Source organism: Leiobunum rupestre, chromosome 9 (genome assembly GCF_980474605.1).
Source record: "Leiobunum rupestre chromosome 9, qqLeiRupe1.1.hap1, whole genome shotgun sequence".
NCBI classification, from domain to species: Eukaryota; Metazoa; Arthropoda; class Arachnida; order Opiliones; family Sclerosomatidae; genus Leiobunum; species Leiobunum rupestre.
The window spans coordinates 22,937,858-22,958,243 of NC_143392.1; the positions used below are offsets into that span (position 1 = coordinate 22,937,858).

At 35.5% G+C, this 20,386-nt stretch overlaps 1 protein-coding gene across 4 annotated transcripts in view; it reads right to left on the bottom strand.

Moving 5' to 3' along the window:
- Mcr (macroglobulin complement-related) overlaps positions 1 to 20,386 on the bottom strand; it is a 357,065-nt gene that overhangs the window by 195,761 nt on the left and 140,918 nt on the right. The window contains exon 1 of one of the 4 annotated variants that reach the window (XM_090158890.1): positions 8,467 to 8,983. The exons of the other annotated variants lie outside the window; for them this stretch is intronic. The gene's annotated coding sequence lies outside the window, so the exon portion shown is untranslated. Of the gene's footprint in view, positions 1 to 8,466; positions 8,984 to 20,386 lie in introns of those variants that run through there. 4 annotated transcript variants of the gene reach the window in all.

Genomic DNA, 20,386 nt, shown 5'->3' on the forward strand with positions numbered 1-20,386 from the left:
GGTCTATCTTTGAAGTTAGAGTCACGCCGTGTTCATTAATTTTGAACGTTATTCCGCACTACAAAGAGGGCTTATTTAAAAATTGACAAAAGTTGAACCCATTTCGCGAAAGCGTACGTCTTAGGCCGTCTAAGCGAACAGTTTCCATCGAGAAGCGGCGGTAAGCCGAACTCCGAGGGGAAATCAAAGGTACCCCTAGACGGTTAAACTTTGATTACGGCGACGGTGAGAAATTAAAATTAACAAAAACAAAGACAGTTTTCCAAGTTCGACTCTCAGTTAAGGCTGGTACTTTTGCTTGTATCGGGGCTTACTAAGAAAATAATTTTCAAACTTCCGTAAGTGATGAAAAACATATAATCAATAATGACAGAATTATTCAGTGATAAATTTTCATAAAACACGACATAAATAAAAGTGAATTTTCGAAGCTTATAGTAAGAATTGACGAAATTGATCTGAAGTATATTAAACATCTCATTGAGAAGTATCCCCTTTCCCTATATATTGTTTATGTTATTTGCTAGACAATTATTATTAATTGGTTGGCTTTAGTGTGGTACGGCGTTCTTACATTTGCAAATAAGTATTTATTTATAATTAGGGATAATGATTATGTTCCCAATCCAAGTCATGCTCTAGCCCTAAACTTAGGGTTCATACCAGTATTGGCAGACCGATTTCTGCTGATATTACCAGGGTTTCACTATAGTTCTTAAACTTCCCCGACTTTTCCCCGACGTTTTCACTATAGTTGTTGAAATTCCAAAACTTTTTCACTAGTTTAAATTCCCTTTACTTTTGGAGCCATTTCCAAATTCCCTTACTTTTGGAGCCAGTTCAAAATTTTTTCCCTGATTTTTGGAGCCATTTCCAAATTTTTTCCCCGACTTTTGGAGCCATTTCCAAATTCCCTGACTTTTGGAGCCATTTCCAAATTCCCTGACTTTTGGAGCCATTTCCAAATCCCCTGACTTTTGGAGCCATTTCCAAATTCCCTTACTTTTGGAGCCATTTCCAAATCCCCTGACTTTTGGAGCCATTTCCAAATTCCCTTACTTTTGGAGCCATTTCCAAATTCCCTGACTTTTGGAGCCAGTTCAAAATTTTTTCCCTGATTTTTGGAGCCATTTCCAAATTCCCTGACTTTTGGAGCCAGTTCAAAATTTTTTCCCTGATTTTTGGAGCCATTTCCAAATTTTTTCCCTGACTTTTGGAGCCATTTCCAAATTCCCTGACTTTTGGAGCCATTTCCAAATTCCCTGACTTTTGGAGCCATTTCCAAATTCCCTGACTTTTGCAGCTAGTGTGGCAACCCTGCATAGTCCTTCTCGCTAAGTATCAATAAATCTATTCTTGGCAACACACACATTTCGGGTCTCGATTCGGCTTACGCTTCGCTTGATTCGAGCTTGCGAAGGTACGTGTCACTTTTATGGCCTAGCTGGATACTTCTCTCTTACAAAACTTATTATAGATCCTTCTACCTACTTAGCCCAAGTACATTCCCCATCCCCATTCATAGAGATCGTCAAGTCTTCAATTATAAAGCCCACGGAAAATCCATTTTGAATTAATTAATAAATAGATAAATATCAAATACTTAATGATAGAATATTAAGTATATAGAGCCAATAATATATTTCAGACTAGGTTTAAAATAAAATACTAAACATGATTTTCGACTGGTTTAGTTTCACTTACAAATTGTTAGGGATGCACCGATATGGGTACAGCCGATCGGCTATTCGTGGCCGATACTATCGGCGGTAATATCCGCCGATATTAACCAAGTTATCCATCATGACAATAGTGTATATGATAAAATCATTGTAAAATACGGTTCAGTGCACTGTCATACCATTTTATTCTAATTTTTCATGAAAGAAAGTTTTCAAGAGCATATCCGAATATGTTTCTTTTCATTTTACGTGATTCATATTTTCTATCACAAATCGAATATCGTTGTTTTTTATTTGTTTACACTCGTAAACCCCTGTCTAAAAACCGGAAAATCTCCGGAGATGGTCACGGATCTAGCTTCGGAAGTCTGGCGTCCGGGGCGCGGCCAATCAAATCAAATATTATCATTAGTTAGTTAATCAAGAATTTTCCTATTTTTAAATGTTTTTCTGAAAATATTTTTTTAATACCGGTACCGGCCAATATCGGCTTCGCTTAAGCCGATATTGGCCAATATCGATATTAGAAAAATAAGCCGGTATATCAGTGCATCCCTAGTTTCACTAAGCATTTTATAATTTGAAGTTTAAATGAATGAAATTTAAGTTAATTATAAAATAAAATTAAGTCGAATAAAATATTAGAAATTGCTTTATTTAAATTAAATTAAATTAAGGTCTTGAAAGATTTGGGTTTCTCCCCAAGTATAAATATTACGAAACGATAGGAAAGTAAAAGTTTTTTTATTTTTTTCCGACGGGGTTAGATCTAATTGGAATGGAATGACAACTCTAAGTTCAGAGTCAAATTGAATAGAGAAAAATATACCGGTACGAGGCAAACCTGCGGGGGGAAACTGCGGAAGATAAGGAGAAAAACCTCTTGCCTCTTTAAAAACAAAAAAGTTAAATCTTCTCTTGGTGCTGGGCCTCGTAAAGTTTTCAGAGATTTCCAATTCCAGAATTAAATTATAAAAATAAAAAAAAACTTTCTGAACTTTTTTTCTCCCTTACCTAGAGGCAGGCCACAGTTTTTGCCATTACTAAGTAGAAGAAAAACGCTAGGAAAACATAACGCTAAGTTCCTGGATTCTTTTTTAAATACAAAAGGGTTTATAACAACAAAGATTTAGGATTTTAAAGGACTAAAAAAAATAACAAGCGTATAGAGGATAGAGATAAAAAAAAAATAGAATAATAATTAAAAAGAAGGTAAAAGATTTAATTTGAAACTATGTTTAATTCATGATTTTATCCTTTGTTTGATAAATAATGATAATCTTAGTTTCTAATCTGCGAATGTTAATAGTCAAGTACAACAAGACGTCGCTTAATTAGAAGCTATCAAGTTCTTAAATTTGAAAAAGAGGTTCCCTAGATTTATATATTGATTTTAAATTTTAGTTGCTTCGAAATGAACACAATTTTGTAGTGTAATTTATACGATAAAGTTAAAAAAAATTCACGGAAAAAATATATTTCCGTTCTTTCTATTATTCTATACTCAAAATCACTGACCACTACCAAAGGCGGGGATTTTTAGGCCTACGCCGGTAATATAGTCCGCTAAATAAAATGATCTATTAAAAATGCACCAATATATCGGCCTATTTATCGAATATTGTATCGGTCAACATCGGCTTAAGCGAAGCCGATATTGGCCGATACCGGTATTAGAAAAGTATTTTCAGAAAACCTTTAAAAAGAAGAAAATTCTCGATTAGCTAACTAATGATAATATTTGATTTGATTGGCCGCGCCCCGGACGCCAGACTTCCGAAGCTAGATCCGTGACTATCTCCGGAGATTTTCCTAGACTTATTTAGTGAAAATATTTAATTTTTTACCCTCAATTTTAGTTCCTCGCAACCTTAATGAAATTCCCTGATTTTTAGACTAATTTTTAAAATTCCCAGACTTTTCCATTTACCAAGGCAACCCTGTTATAGTTCGTGAACATTATAGAAGCCTATAACAACTATGTCTCCCCATGAACAAAATATTCAGAGTCCATTAATTATTCTCATACTTTCTCAAAGAAAAAAATTTTTCGTCTTAAGAAGCATCGTAATTATAGCGGATTAAAAAGCACTAGCTTTTGTCTTATCACCTAAGCGCCTAATGAAAATTTTATTCGAGCCTAACGCCATTCCTTTACGGGCGCTAAGATCCATCGGCTCAAGACGACGAGATTAACGTATTCAAGGGAGCATAAAAATGAAGTCCGCGAAGGGAAGCGGGGAGTGGGGTAAAGTTGGGACCCCCCCCCTAAGGCTAATTACGGAACTAGGTGATGTTCCCAACCACCCTTTCCCACCGAAAGAAGCGGCCAACTTAAATCGAGCGAGGATGATCATTTGGGGTCCTCGGGGTTTTTTTAATTTCCTCCCGTTTTTAATTTTCTGCGCGTAGAACCGTTCTCAAAATCTTCAGACTTTTCTTTCTTTTAAATTATTATCCAAAACCATTAGTTCCAATAAGGAGACGGTCACGGGTTGTGGCTTTTAAATAATTTGATGGCCGCCATGAAAAAAACTATCGGAAGCTAACGATTTTGGCTTATTTTGAGAGTTAAATTAACAAAAAAAAAACGTTACAAGTTGGATTATGGGAAATATTAATTGTGCGGTTGAACCCGTGATGTACATCAAGATGAGTTTCAGACTATACTAAATTATCAAAGGTAACTATTGCAATTGCGTTGTTGTACTCGCGATGTAAACAAAGCATAGCCTGTGTTATCAAATTTAACTCGCGATGTAAATCAATTTAATTAGTTTCAGACTATACTAAATAATCAAATGTAAGGATTGCAATTGCGCAATTGAGCCCGTGATGCCAATAAAGAAATGATTATATCAAATGTAACATTTACGCAGCTAACTCACTAAATCAAAATTTAATTAAGTTTAATACAAATCAAATTAATTAACTAGATTATCAAATGAAACGGTTGCATTTGCGCAGTTGAACCTGCGATGGAAATCAGACTATAGCCCAACCATCAAAACCACCCAAAACGCAAAAAACCTCAAACCCATAAGTCAATAATCTCCAAAAATTCAAAATCTTCGACACCACAAAAACTGAAAATTAAGCCTCCAAAATCCGCCTTAAGGCTGGTTTTCATTAGGGCAAAAACGCCCCGACGGTGAACGACGCGAAAAATTCCCGTTAGGCCTAATACAATATTTTTGCGTCGACTCTCACCGATGTGGCGTTTTTGCCCTAGTGAAAACCAGCCTTAAAGCATTCAAATAATAGACACCTCTTTTCACTCTCTAAAATATTTTAAAGGATCAAATTCAAGTTTCATCATTAAAATCGTTTGGCAAATAGACGTTCGGACGTCATAAAGCATTGTTTGCATTTGAAAATGATTTCGGTAAGGTACACGAAGACGAAAAGTATTCAGTTGGTGTGATGTATTAATCTCAAAACATAGATTGCTTCTGCGTATGCACATTACCGAAAATAAATATTATTCTGTTAAATTGTGGATCCGCCATTTGAAATATAAACAAGTTACGGATCCCGAGGCTTAGACGAGGGGAAATCCGAGAGAGTTTTTAATAGGTGTTTATATAAAATACGGGAGGTCACGTGTAAATGTTTTTTCTACGTCACTAGCTATAGTTATTGAAGATAGAGAGCAGGCGCTCGAGTCGATAAAGATTTTGGAATTCGATGTCCGCGTGCGAAACGCGCGTGCCAATAAAGTACGCGGAGAAAAACATTTTATACATTTAATTTTGTATTGTTTTTTTATGGAAACACCTATTTTAGTTAATAACTTAATTAATCTCGAAAGTCTTCAAATACAAACATTATAAAACAAATAGTCTTTGTTGGCTTGGAATAATCGATAAGTTAATCTTAAAACTAGCCAATGATTATTATTTATTTCACCGATATAATTAGCGCAATTTAATACGATATAATTCAATGTAAACGCTATACTATTTTAAGAAAACGTCCATCGCGGGTCCGACTGCATACGCGAAATAATAGACTCACTGAATTCATCTCGATAGTCTACAGTATAATATAAAACTTAATCAGTTCGAAATAATCAATGGTTGAAAACGAGGCAATGATTATTGTTTATTTCACCGATATAATTAGCGCAATTTAATACGATATAATTAAATGTAAACGCTATACTATTTTTAGAAAACGTCCATCGCGAGTCCGACTGCATACGAAAAATAATAGGCTCACGGAATTCATCTCGATAGTCTATAAAACTTAATCAGTTCGAAATAATCAATGGTTGAAAACGAGGCAATGATTACTGTTTATTTCTCAGAGATCAATCTTGGCACATTTAATAGATACATTTATTTCCAGTGTTTTTTGCGCGGTACAACGGGTTCGTTTATTTCGAGAATAAATACAAAGGAGAAAACGGGAACTATTTCTCGTGTACTCAGTGGCCGAATAAACGCGCAGGGGTTTCCATCAGGTTTTTCTCGCGCCGTTCTAATAAAACAAATCGAAAGCCACTCGGCAAATAGTTTCGCGTTTGCTCTCCCACAGAAATATTATTACCAAGATAAACAACGAAATCCCTGCTGCAGAAATAAATAGGCGAGAAAAGAGACCGCGAATCAATTCGTCTTTGCCTCCCTGCCGCAGACGACATAACATTAGCGCCTAAATTCATGTCGTTATTAACAACTATCCAATAGAAAAACAGCAAACGCCGATTGTGCCGACGGACTGACAAGGAGAGTACCCGAGGTGTTGTTAAAGTCGGGCGTAATGTAGACCTATAGGATATATGACATTTTCCCAAAAGGAGACGTTGCACTACCCATTCGATTTGCCATGGTAACCTAAAATGTTTTTGACCACTTAAGGAAAAAATATCATTTTTATTTTATTTTACACAAAAAATGTTCCAATTTTAACCCAAAACATGTTTCAATTTTAACCCAAAACATGTTCCAATTTTAACCCAAAACATGTTCCAATTTTAACCCAAAACATGTTCCAATTTTAACCCAAAACATGTTCCAATTTTAACAAAAAAAATGTTCCAATTTTAACCCAAAACATGTTCCAATTTTAACCCAAAACATGTTCCAATTTTAACCCAAAACATGTTTCAATTTTAACCCAAAACATGTTTCAATTTTAACCCAAAACATGTTCCAATTTTAACCCAAAACATGTTCCAATTTTAACCCAAAACATGTTCCAATTTTAACCCAAAACATGTTCCAATTTTAACCCAAAACATGTTCCAATTTTAACCCAAAACATGTTCCAATTTTAACCCAAAACATGTTCCAATTTTAACCCAAAACATGTTCCAATTTTAACCCAAAACATGTTCCAATTTTAACGAAAAACATGTTCCAATTTTAACCCAAAACATGTTCCAATTTTAACCCAAAACATGTTCCAATTTTAACCCAAAACATGTTCCAATTTTAACGAAAAACATGTTCCAATTTTACCTAAATGTGGTCCAAATTACCCATTTCGTGATCTTAAAATTTAAAAAAAATTCGTAGCTGTTAAACCGAGAAAATCCCATGCTTATTTAAATGAAGATTTTTTGTTTTAAGTGATGAAAAAAATTTTCGATTGCCATGGCAAATCGAATGGGTAGTGCAACGTCTCCTTTTGGGAAATTTCATATCTCATTACGCCCGACTTTAAACAAAATCGGCAATAAACACCTCGGGTACTCTCCTTGTCAGTTCGAAATTAACACAGGGTTACTCAAGAATGCGAAAACCAAATTCCAGCCCGTAGCTAAAAAATATTCGTCTGATCACCTACGCTGTCTGAAGCGATAACACTACCAACTTTTTATATTCGGTCCCAACAAATGTGTAGCTCGGAATTGGCCGTAAGCTGCCCGGAGGGATTCACTGCGGCAGACAATATCTATTACCGCCATTTGCGAAAAAGTTGTCGACTATAGTATAGTCCAAACACGAGTGTTTCGTCGTCGGGTATCCGGGTTTATCACGTTCACAAATTTAGAGATTTTAAAACGGGACAGTACTTCAAACAGTTAAATTTATCGTTAGTGGGAACTTAAATTCATACCACCAAAAATCAAAACACAATTTAAAAAAAACTTAGTTTAAAGATGCGTTTATACCGAATGGCCTAACCAAATTAATTGACCAACATGAAACAGGGTTGCCATGACATTTTCATATTAAAAATCCGTGACATTTTGTAATTTTGGTCTGAAATAGGCAAATTAATATTTTACTTAATGATAAATTAATGAATTTATATTTTAGTATAAGGTAACTCTTCTAGTTTTATTTTAAATAAAAACGTTTCATTGCAAGGTTTACAAACCGTAACTTCAAAGTCTCAAGATAAATTCAAATTCCTTTACTTTAGGGATATTTTTCACAAATTCTTAAAATTCCGTAACCTTTCCCGGACTTTTTAGGTCTATTTTCACATTCCACGACTGGTGGCCAGTGGCAACCTTAGTTCCGGGTTTCCACTGGCTAACAAAATATTATTCCACCGTGAGTCCGTGACTGCGTATTAATTAGAATTTTGCCCATATTTTAAAACAACTTGCGACTAATTTAAATTCGAAGTTTGCCTTGCAAATCCCACACGGAAAATCAACACAAAAGCGACGTACCCCGTAATACTACATTTGAAATTAACTTACTAAGTACTATCAAAAGCTAAAAGACGGCCCTTAATACACGTAAGCTTTTTCGTTTTGATTTCTAGCACCGCGTAAAGTTCATTTTCCATTAGACAGTCGATATATAAAAGGTCAAGGTCTTACCTGGTCAGCAATGTCTGGGAAATAAGCTCCCACTTAAGCCGCCAAAAAGGGTTCAAACTCGTCTAAAAAAATTCAGGAGATCAAAACACAGCGGGTCGATCTGGGCCTTAAGCCTACTTGTCGAAAGATCAAGAGGTAAACAAAAATTTACGGTGACGACGAATAATAAAAAAAAACCACCAGTTTCCAAATCTTTTAACGCCTAAATCCTTTCGTTTTTGCTTCAAGGTACAAAATCAAAACACAGAAAATCCGAAACTACAGCGATTTGGAGAAGTTGAAATTGAAAACGACACAAGCCGTTAGATATTTTTCGCGTCTTGGTTGAAAGTAACGGGCTGACTCGGCGCCCCGAGAAATACAAACAAACGAGCGCGCGTATGACACTACCCGGCAGAAACTGTAATTTAGGGAATAATTTCGCGAAACTCGAAACTCGTTAGACGACGGAAACGGAAATACATGACGTATTTCCGGGATTTTCTCTTATCCGCCAAATCCACCAGGATCAGAGAGAAAAAATACCGATACGAATATGTAAAGATACGCCGGAGTTAATATTTTTTGTTTTCGAATAAATAACGAAAGATACCGGCGCGCGTTATTTCTCCCCACGGATGATATTAACGAAGTGAAAGCGAACCGACGACGACGCCGGCCGATAGACTAGATCTCCTAAAACGCGTCGCGAACTGCTCGGGTCGGCGAGAGTTTGCCAACTGCGGGTGGAAACTCCGAAGCGGCCGACCCAAGAAAATTGAGGGCGCGAGTTGCCGCTATTCTGATTTTGCGTGCCCCCCCTCACTCGACAGCAGCTGGGACTCTTCCCCCTCGTCTTTCCCCTTTTCGCGGGGAAGCTTCCCTCTCCGGCGCGAGCGTCCCCGAAGAGAAGAGATCGAGCTCGGCGCTTCGATTGCGATATTTATTCATCTTTATTTTTTACGCGAACCTGTTTTGACAAGGAACCCTAGAGCCATCAGAAATAAAAGTTGAGATAATCTTTACTTGGAGTTCTTCGTAGAATACGTCTAATTTTTTTCGACAAATATTTAATTCCGACGGTTTCACGTTAAAAAGTATACGGTGGGAAACGCGAATGCTGAATTTGTTGACACAATTTGGGGGATTGGAGAACCCGAAATAAGAAGTAAATAGCGTTTTAAAAAATAATCACAAACATTAGAGAAGATGAGAATGTAAAATACGACGAAATAGAACCATTTTAATGTATTTAGTTGTAAAAAAGTGGATAGACAAAATTTTTCCGTTTTTTTTTAACAGAACTAATAATCGAAATACAGTTTGAAGTAAAACGGAACTCTCGAAGGGGTTTAATAATTTTTGGACTACACTATTAAACTTTACAAACAGAAATGCGAAAATTGCGAGTAGCACCGTAGTTTAAATTTTAGATCAGTAATACTTCCAACGCTGAAATTTTATTACACTATTTCCGAAATACCAAAAAAGAACGACATAAAATTTCTAACGCCATTGAAAAAATTTCATTAGCTCATATGAAAAATCCGCCCCAATGCAGAGTGGTTAGCACTTTCGCCTCGCAGCAAGAAGAGCTGGGTGGGTTTGATCCCAGCTCGTGGCACTGGGATTTTCCCTCGAGTTCATCAGTTTCCCTTTAAAAAAAAACTATCTGAGGTAAACGCAGAAGTAAATGAACCGAAGTTATCGAAATAACGCTCAGAATCGGAGGGCTTTTTCTTTATGAAAATGATGAGAAAATCGAGTGAAATAAAATCTAATTTCCCTCCCCGTCCTTTGACGCGATAAATTGCACTTGGGAATTGTTGGTATAGCTATTTCTATGTATAAAAAATGGTTTCATAAAAACAAAAACTTTTTTTTTCGGCCTAGGAGCGCGCTAAATTTCAAATTCGAGGTCAAAATGTTACTTCATAAGAAAAACGCCTCCAACATGGGGAGTATATCAGTCTGATAATTTCGGTTCATTTACTTCTGGTAAACGGTAATAGTAAGTGTAGGGAGCTGTTGGTTCGCGTGGCATGAAGATCTGACCAACAACCCTCCTACGAAATTTAAGGCAAGATTTAAGGGCATTAAAAGTCGCTAGATGACTTGGACCCTAGGGTGGTGCCTTGAACTAATTATTATTATTATTATATTCCATAAAATCAGTGTTCCAATTTGAACTCCTCCACTTGAAAATTTCAGGCCAAGATGACATAATTTGACCCGGAGCCCGAAATAACTTTGCACGGCCAATAAAGTTCTATTTCATCAAACCGCTTTCTTAGAAGAATTCGTGAACTAAAAATTACAATTTCCACACAAATATGTATTCTCCATCCATTCCCTGTTTACCTAAAGTGGTAAAAACCGATTCCACGCAGCTTTTTCGTATTTCAAGCCCCCCTAGCTTTATTCATAATTCAACAGCCTACGCAGAAAACCTTAAAATATGCAAATATTTCCTATAACAAAGGCCTTATCAGAACACGCATATTGAGGTCAGTCGCAGTTGGCGCTCATGTGATATATTAGGCCTACTGAAATTAATTTAGCTATGACAAAAAGTTCAATATGCTCCAACCTCGGGTTCCTCCGAAAGAGGGGGACTTTTGAGGAATATTAAATAACGTAGAAGCTCCAAACTTTACATAAGGGGGCGGGCGGATCAGAAAGAGGGGTTTAGGATGGGATTACCAGTAAAGCCTCCTTGAAAGCTGGCAAAACATTGTCTAAGCATTAATGATTGATTGTGCAACGTAGACGAAAAAAATCGATAAATAATACGAAAGTAAACGCAAACATTTAACTTTTTTTTAGTACAAAGTGGAACATTGCGGGGAAATTTACATCGAAGCACATGTTCGAAAAATAAAATATTGGAAGAGAGTTATGTACGGAGGGAAAATAGGATTTATCCAAAATATTTACTTAAATAAACAATATGTATATAAGCTAATATTCTCCAAACTTTTTCAACTTAAATATTTAAATTTTTTTGTGTTTCTTTTTAAACGTATCAATGAAGAGTGTTGATGATTTACCCATGGGAAAGTAACCATATGACGCTTTGGAACTTTTGGGAGTTCCCCGATAATTAAATTGAGTGTCAAACTTAAAATCTTGTTAATAGAACTAACTCGCTACCCGAGTTTTAAAAAAATCGTAACACAACCTTTAATATAGCCTAGATTTTTTAAAGTAAGATAACGGAACTGAACACGGGGAAAACAACCGTTACAATTCCCAAAGCACGCCAGCATAATCCAGTATTATTTGAAAACCCGGCGCACGGGCTTTCTTTACTTTTTAATTTATTTTTTTATCCGCTATTCAAGAGCGCAATCTCCATATTCCAACAAAAAGCCACAGATTATAATAGTGAGAGGAGGAAGCCTTTCTATAAAATATCCCAAAAAAATTGAGGGGAGAAATAATGCAGCTGTGAAGTTGGAGAGCTCCTCTTTGAAGAGATTTGATGGCGAGCGGGGGAAATAAGAGTGATGGGGGAAGATGAGGAGCGTCGGATGATCCCCGACACGGATAAAAGCGAGTCCCCGCTATCCGGCCGCGTCTAAAGGAGACAATACACAATTCAGGCCACGCGTCCTTTGCAAGTTTGGCGCGGGTGACGAGCTCGAGCAGCCAGACGGTCACGAGTCAAGGTCAACGTTGAAAATAGAGTTGAAAATTGGAATATTTTTCGGAAAATGACCGAGGCCTTTTTCCGGAAAATTTTCCGTATTTTTCCGAAAAAAATTAAAAAGGTTTTCATTCCATGATTAGTCTAATCAAGAACCCATAGACGTACCAAGAACATAGGAAAGGAAATTTTGCTGGATCGCATCCTAATCGATTTTTCTTCTTCCACTATTGTTACTTCTAAGAAGAAGGCGCGAACCCTTACATTTACAGAAAATTACATATTATTTTTCAGTTGGTTTCAAGTTGGCTTTAAGTTGTCGTTATTAAGTTTCATGTTGGCTCTAAGTTGGCTTTAAGTTGTCGTTATTAAGCTTCAAGTTGGCTCTAAGTTGGCTTTAAGTTGTCGTTATTAAGTTTCATGTTGGCTCTAAGTTGGCTTTAAGTTGTCGTTATTAAGCTTCAAGTTGGCTCTAAGTTGGCTTTAAGTTGTCGTTATTAAGTTTCATGTTGGCTCTAAGTTGGCTTTAAGTTGTCGTTATTAAGCTTCATGTTGGCTCTAAGTTGGCTTTAAGTTGTCGTTATTAAGTTTCATGTTGGCTCTAAGTTGGCTTTAAGTTGTCGTTATTAAGTTTCATGTCGGCTCTAAGTTGGCTTTAAGTTTTCGTTATTAAGCTTCAAGTTGGCTCTAAGTTGGCTTTAAGTTGTCGTTATTAAGTTTCATGTTGGCTCTAAGTTGGCTTTAAGTTGTCGTTATTAAGCTTCAAGTTGAATCTAAGTTGGCTTTAAGTGTCCTCCATTAAGCGAAATTAGAGTTGGTTTTAAGTGGTTTTTAAGTAGGTTTTTCTTAGACCGCTTTTTTTTTTGGTTACTTATGTTACTACAGGCGGACAATATAAAAAGGCGGGGCTTATTTTGAAAATATAGATTAGGAGGCTCCACGACGGGCTAAAGCTATGATTACGTGTTCTTAGTACGTTAGGGGATATTTATTTTGGTTATAATAACAAGGTCTACAAAGCCTGAGTTTGGTCTAATATATTGTTTGCAAATTTAAATAAAGCGGCATTGTCGCCTCATTTGTTCGAATCTAAAAGTAAAACTAAACCTCCACACTAGCTTTAAACTGATTAACAATGTAACACTATTAATGTTTTGGAGTATGTTTACTGTTATTAGACATTTTATATCGATAAAAAGATAAAACATTAAAAACACTTAATAAGAAATTTATGTTTCAATTTTTTATTTTTCCTATTTGCGGAAAATTTTTTCGCATTTTATTTTTCCGGAAAATTAACCACTCTAGTTGGAAATTTCGAAATAATAATAACCTCGGAGTTTCACGTCGAAACTATTCTAATAAAGCAATGACATCGTGACGTAGAACATAAAAACAAGTTCGGCTAGCGTAGCTGAATTTATAAAAATAACTATTATATTAATCCGGAATATTTTAATTTGAAAGTACCAATGCATTTTCTTCGAAATTCTACAAAGAGATTCATCTAAATAATGCAATATTTTTTGACTCATCTAAATAATGCATTAGTTTATTTCGACTTAGTGGTATCTGCCGTATGTATAATTTATTTCGAATTCCCGCTACCGGCTGTATCTATAATTTATCGCCGGGCTAACCATGGTATTTCTTTTGAAAAATCTTTCTTACGTATAATTTTAAGTGGTTTTTGCGCGCTTTCTAAATTATACAGGCTTACGGTGTAAAATTTGTTTTCTTTGATTTATTTAAATATTTTAGTAGAATAATAAATAAAGATGGAAATCTTGTTTATTTTCAGATTTACGAGAGTTCACTATTGGAAAAAAGATTTTATGTAAACGCGATTAAATATTAAGGAAGTCTTTTATTCAGTGATTGTGAAAAACAACTTTTAGAAGTTTTATTGAAATATATTTTAAAACTATTTGGTAAGCGATAAAGAATATTGGTTGTTTCCAAAAATTTTATTTCTACAGCGAGTTGAGTGCTTTAACTCGGAACCAATTCGGCTAGATTGGAACCAATAGATCTACTCCTATGTATATACCTGGATGTTCCAAGTTAGCTAATTCAAGTTTTCAAAATATTGTTTTATACAGGGTGGAAGTAGGCTGCAACAAGCGCGAAACCAAGCAGCAGGGACTTTAAATACTGTTTAAATTTACTTTTCTACGCTAGTTACCTCGATTTTTTTTACAAAGTTCTTTTTTACCTATCACACGAACCGAAACCTTAATGTTCGAGTTAATTTAAAATTTTTGAATAATAAAAAATAAAACATATTTGAGTATACTATAAACTTAACATTAACAATTCTAAACAAGCTGAGCTCTTTCTTGGCTAATTTGAGTAATATAATATTAAAATATTTTTTTTCAAATTAAGCGTGTTCAGTGTTAGAAATGTGCCGAATCACAACGTCCATCCATATATTTTAATACCTTTACAAACCTTTCCGAAACCCCCTCAGAGTTCGTACAAAATTTCCGGAATGAAATTCCCTGACAATTCCAGGTTTACCCTGACCAAATTGCCAAATTTTCCCTGATCATTTTCGTAGAATAAGGTAAAATCTTGAAAAATATATTTATTATGTATTGTTAATACATCTTTCAAAAATTTATTTAACTGATTTTTTTGAGGTAATTTTAAAATTACCTTACTTTTTTGGACCATTTCAAAATTCCTTGAATTTTCCCTGCCCTTAATTTTGGAATAATTTTCAAATTCCCTGACTTTTCCCTGACCTTTTTGAATCATTTTCAAATTCCCTGACTTTTCCCTGACCTTTTGGAAACATTTTCAAATTCCCTGACTTTTCCAGGTTTTCCAGGTCGTGTACGAACCCTGCCCCTAAACTCATACGGATAATTCCATTTATAGTTCAAGATCGATTTTCAATTTCCAATTAAGATTACTTTAGCAGAGCGATCCGAATGCACTACGAAGATAAAATACTACTCGAAAAAATTAACATACTACATTTTATTCTATTAAAAATTTATAATCAAGCAATGAAATATTTATATTTAGGCACAATTGCTTTAGGAATAATTTTTCATCAAGAATTAGCGCTGCGCATGCTTTAATATGTTCATTTGTGCTAGTACCTAAGTAAACAGATGTTTAAATTGTAGGTAATCATCGAACACTTGTGGAAATCACAGAATGTTTAACGAAAATCAGTTCTTAGGGGCGTAAAATAGGAGATTTACAATTATAGAAATCTCATATTCTGTGCACCTCAGCTAAGTCTCTAATAATATTTTCTAAAACCCTAAAATGGAACCGAAACTCAAAATATACAAAAGCTCTACAAGCCTAAAATTACAAGTTAACTAAATTTCGGTTGAAATCGCATACCAATGTTGAACTTTCATCTTTCTAGAAGAAACTTTCCAGGAAATCAATGGACCATTTGATAAATAAAAAAATAAATAAAAAAAGTAAAAATCAAAGAAAATCAATAAACCAGTAAAAATCAAAGAAAATCAATAAACCAGTAAAAATCAAAGAAAACCAATAAGAAATCAGTAGAAATCAAAGAAAATCGATAAATCAGTAGAAATCAAAGAAAATCAATAAGAAAGCAGTAGAAATCAAAGAAATTCCATAATAAATCAGTAGAAATCAAAGAAAATCAATAAATCAGTAGAAATCAAAGAAAAATTAGTATAAATTACAGAAATATATGAAAAATAAGATAATTGCAAAAAATTTTTGAAAAAAAATCAGTCGCTCTCATTAGCAGGTAAAATCGGGAAATTAAGCTAATCCCGGGACGAGTAATAGCAGTGATGTACCTATGATATCGGGACCCACCCCCGCGAAACTAGGAAGATTTTACCAGCCTCCGAGTGTATACGCGTATAATTTACAGCTGCTTTCTTGATGAACATCTAGTATTATAATACAAACCGTTCTTCTCGCGTGAGGATGTGGTTGTCACCAAATAAATCCGGTAAAGTAACGGTTCGATATTCTGACTATAATATGACGATAAGTAGTCACCTAAACCGGTACAAGCTTCCAATAAGAACGCCACCAAAATGACGCTACCGCATTTTTTCCAATAAATTGCCATCATTGGCTTCGACTGCAATTACGGCAGATTGAGTAGCTGGCTCTTTCGAGCAGGGGGGTAGTTAGGGGGATAGTTTGGGGGGATAGCCCGCGGAAATAAAAGGGCGTTTATGCGGGGAAGCCAGCAGCCCGGGGGAATACAAAGAATGAAAAGCCATCCTTGGAAGCGACGGGAGACAATCACAGCGCCGCTAGAATGTATAAAAAATACACGGAGTCCCTGATTCTGGCTCGCCGTAAAATATGAGCGCGCTTAACAATAAGGACCATGGGAGAAGCCATCCCATTTTCATTCCTAATACGAACGGGCGCGCGTGTCCGGTGACGGATAGGGTAGGGCCAGCCCTTAAAAAGCCCCCAAAGTCCCCCGGATCATGGCGTAAAATACCGCGCGGTGGTGCTACTGGAACCTCAACTATCCACTCGCTCCTATAGCTTCGAAGGAGTTCGAAGGGGAGAGTGGCAGACCTTGTAGGACTGAGCCGGAAGGACTGGAGCTCATCCTCGGTCTTTGGTCGCTGATCTTGGGGGAAATGTTTACTAACGGGGAAAATCCTATATAATATCGACGCGCGTTGAGCCGATGGTTACAAAGACGGTGGCTCGAAGCTACTGTCGCGGATTTGGCGGGGAAATTGAGCGATACTCCTTGGGCTGAATTTGGGGAACCGCGCCCAGCCCTGATTAGTTCGCCCGAGAAAGGGAAGAGGGATTGAAATATTTCTCCGGAAATGGGACGAAGGGGTTTCGCTTCCGCCTTAGCTGGCGGGGAGGATACAACCGGGCACAAAGGGTTTGCCAAACGAACGTGTGTAAAAATGGAGGGGTTGCCTCGGCTAATTTCCCCCCGCAATCGGAACTGTCTCCGCGTCGCGCTGTGATTACAGGGACAGTCGGAGCCTTCTCGCTGGAGGGAGGGAATAACAAGCTACTTACGGCGCGGAGACGGTGTCGGAAATCGAAATTAACCCGCAAGGTCAGACCATTTATTCCAAAAAGTCATTTTACGAAGCTTTTAAGGAGGAAGGATCCCAATATAATGAAATAATTTACAAGAATTTCAATTAAATTAAATATAATTAAGTATTTTTAAATACCTTCAATTAAATTATATATAATTAAGAATTATCAAATAATTTCAATTAAATGTTATTAAATTTAAATAGAAGACATACGCATGGAAGTTTCTTCTATTTAAATTAATTATTTTTAAATAATTTCAATTAAATTATATATAATTAAGTATTTTTCAATAATTTCAATTAAATTATATATAATTAAGTATTTTTCAATAATTTCAATTAAATTATATATAATTAAGTATTATTAAATAATTTCAATTAAATTATATATAATTAAGTATTTTTAAATAATTTCAATTAAAATATAGATAATTAAGTATCTTTAAATAATTACAATTAAAATTTTTATAACTAAGTATTTTTAAATAATTTCAATTAAATTATATATAATTAAGTATTTTTAAATAATTTCAAATAAATTATATGTAATTAAGTATTTTTAAATAATTTCAAATAAATTATATATAATTAAGTATTTTTAAATAATTTCAATTAAATTATATATAATTAAGTATTTTTAAATAATTTCAATTAAATTATATATAATTAAGTATTTTTAAATAATTTCAATTAAAGTATATATAATTAAGTATTTTTAAATAATTTTATTTAAATTAATATTCCATCTGTAAAAATATTTTATAAAAATTCGTAGTATTTGGTGACGAATTTAATTTTTTAAATTTTTTTATATTTTCGGTAAAGCTTGGTTCGCGAAGACGCCATGTCTCTCGTTGGGCAACACTAATGTAAAAACTTCCAACCTATTTACACGTACAAAACATAATTGAAAGCTATGAAACCTGATTAAATCACAAACATAACCTAACATAACTTGCAAATTTAATTTTTAACCAACCTTATTACAACTTATGAATCTATTTAAATATATAAACCAACACCTATTTGAACCAACACCTATTTAAATCGAACCTATTTAAACCGAACCTATTTAAACCAAACCTATTTAAATCAAACCTATTTAAACCAAACCTATTTAAACCAAACCTATTTAAACCAACTTTCTTCCATAACGCATAAAAAGTTTTGCGTTGTAGTACTATCCAAACACGCTTATCTCCGTCGTGTATCCTAATGAACCGAAATCGGTTCAAACACAAATATGGACACATAACTCCATCAAAAACAAAATACCTCTTAAAAATTATTACACGCGTAAAAAACTACGCTTGTCGGGATTATAATGTCAACGCTGTCCGTTTATTTGAGTATTTATTCCCTACATATAAAAACACGCGCTTTGGGGCCCACCATAAAAACGATCTAATTTTGGATGGAAAAAAAATATCTTGAGGGGCCCACGTTCGCGCCACGCGTCTTGCCGGTAAAAAAATGCACGTTTAGCGAAAAACATTCACGTCGAAATATAAGTAAAACACTCAGGAACGTGGCTTACTGTAAAAAGTCAGTAAGGCGAGAAAAAAATCAGAAGGGCATCCAGTTAACGTCGAAGCGCCGTATAAGTCTGACAATCCATCTCCTTAAAAACGAACTTCATTGGCAACTTCAAGTGCCTTTTTATAAGGACGGGGGCCATATACGGCCGGCTCGGATATCACCTGACAGTGGGAAATTTACGAGTGACGCGTTACAAATCCCTCGCTTTTAGATATCTAAGCGACCGCCTTCCGTACCGCTGTAGACGTAAGTGGGATAAATATGAATTACAACTTTATCTCGGAACGTTTACCCGGGTGACGGGGAGGGTGCGACCAAGAGGGGTACCACCAAGAGGGGTACCATCTGGCCCGTAATACCCCGGGATGGGTGGCCCCTTTTCCAGCTGTTTGGGACACTAGAAGGACCATAAACGATCTCTCTATTTCTATTCTAAAGTTCGCCAACAACAAGAACTAACCAAATGTTCGCGCGCCTTATGGGTTATCGCGTACCATCTAGCAGGCAGCCTCGTCTCGATGGGACGAGCCTAACGACTATAGGTCTTTTCTACGGAGACGACTCTGCCAGTTGACTTAGACGGGGTTAGAAATGTCGTTAACGGTAAAATGCGGGGTCAATATAACGCGATCGCTATTCGGAGAGTGTAAAAATAAAACTTTCTTCTTTTGGGATTCGGCTCTTTCTTCGGCAGAGCGGCTGTTTTTATGTAAACTTTATTTTTGTTTCGCTCGGAGGACGGATAATGATGCCCCGCCCGAACGCCAAAACAAGGACATATCGGACGTTCCAGTCGATTTTCGCGACGAATGAAATACCCCGATATTTTCACCAAATATATCAACGACTTGAATTTTCCAAAATTATTTCCACTGTCGAATCGAGGAAACGGATTATTCGTAGGAAAAATATAAAAGTGGAATAGCGACTCTTGCTTTGACAAGGGACTATAATGTGTCTCTATGGTACTTCCGGCAATTTATATTTCATTAGACGAAGCGTAATCGATAACATTGCAGGGAAGTTACTAGGCGGAACATCGACAGAGTATTTATTCTTATTCAATATCATCTATGGTAGTGAAGATTGAAAATCGGGGAGTATTCTAGAGATTTCAAATCGGAGATTATTCTAAAGATTTCAAATCGGAGATTATTCTAAAGATTTCAAATCGGAGATTATTCTAAAGATTTCAAATCGGAGATTATTCTAAAGATTTCAAATCGGAGATTATTCTAAAGATTTCAAATCGGAGATTATTCTAAAGATTTGAAATCGGAGATTATGCTAAAGATTTCAAATCGGAGATTATTCTAAACATTTCAAATCGGAGAGTATTCTAAACATTTCAAATCGGAGATTATTCTAAACATTTCAAATCGGAGAGTATTCTAAACATTTCAAATCGGAGAGTATTCTAAACATTTCAAATCGGAGATTATTCTAAACATTTCAAATCGGAGATTATTCAAAAATTTCAAATCGGAGATTATTAAAAAATTTCAAATCGGAGATTATTCTAAAGATTTCAAATCGGAGAGCAACTTTACGAGTGCAAATCGGAGAGCAACTTTACGAGTGCAAATCGGAGAGCAACTTTACGAGTGCAAATCGGAGAGCAACTTTACGAGTGCAAATCGGAGAGCAACTTGAACAGGGCAAATCGTAGAGTATTCTTAATATTTCAAATCGGAGAGCAACTTTA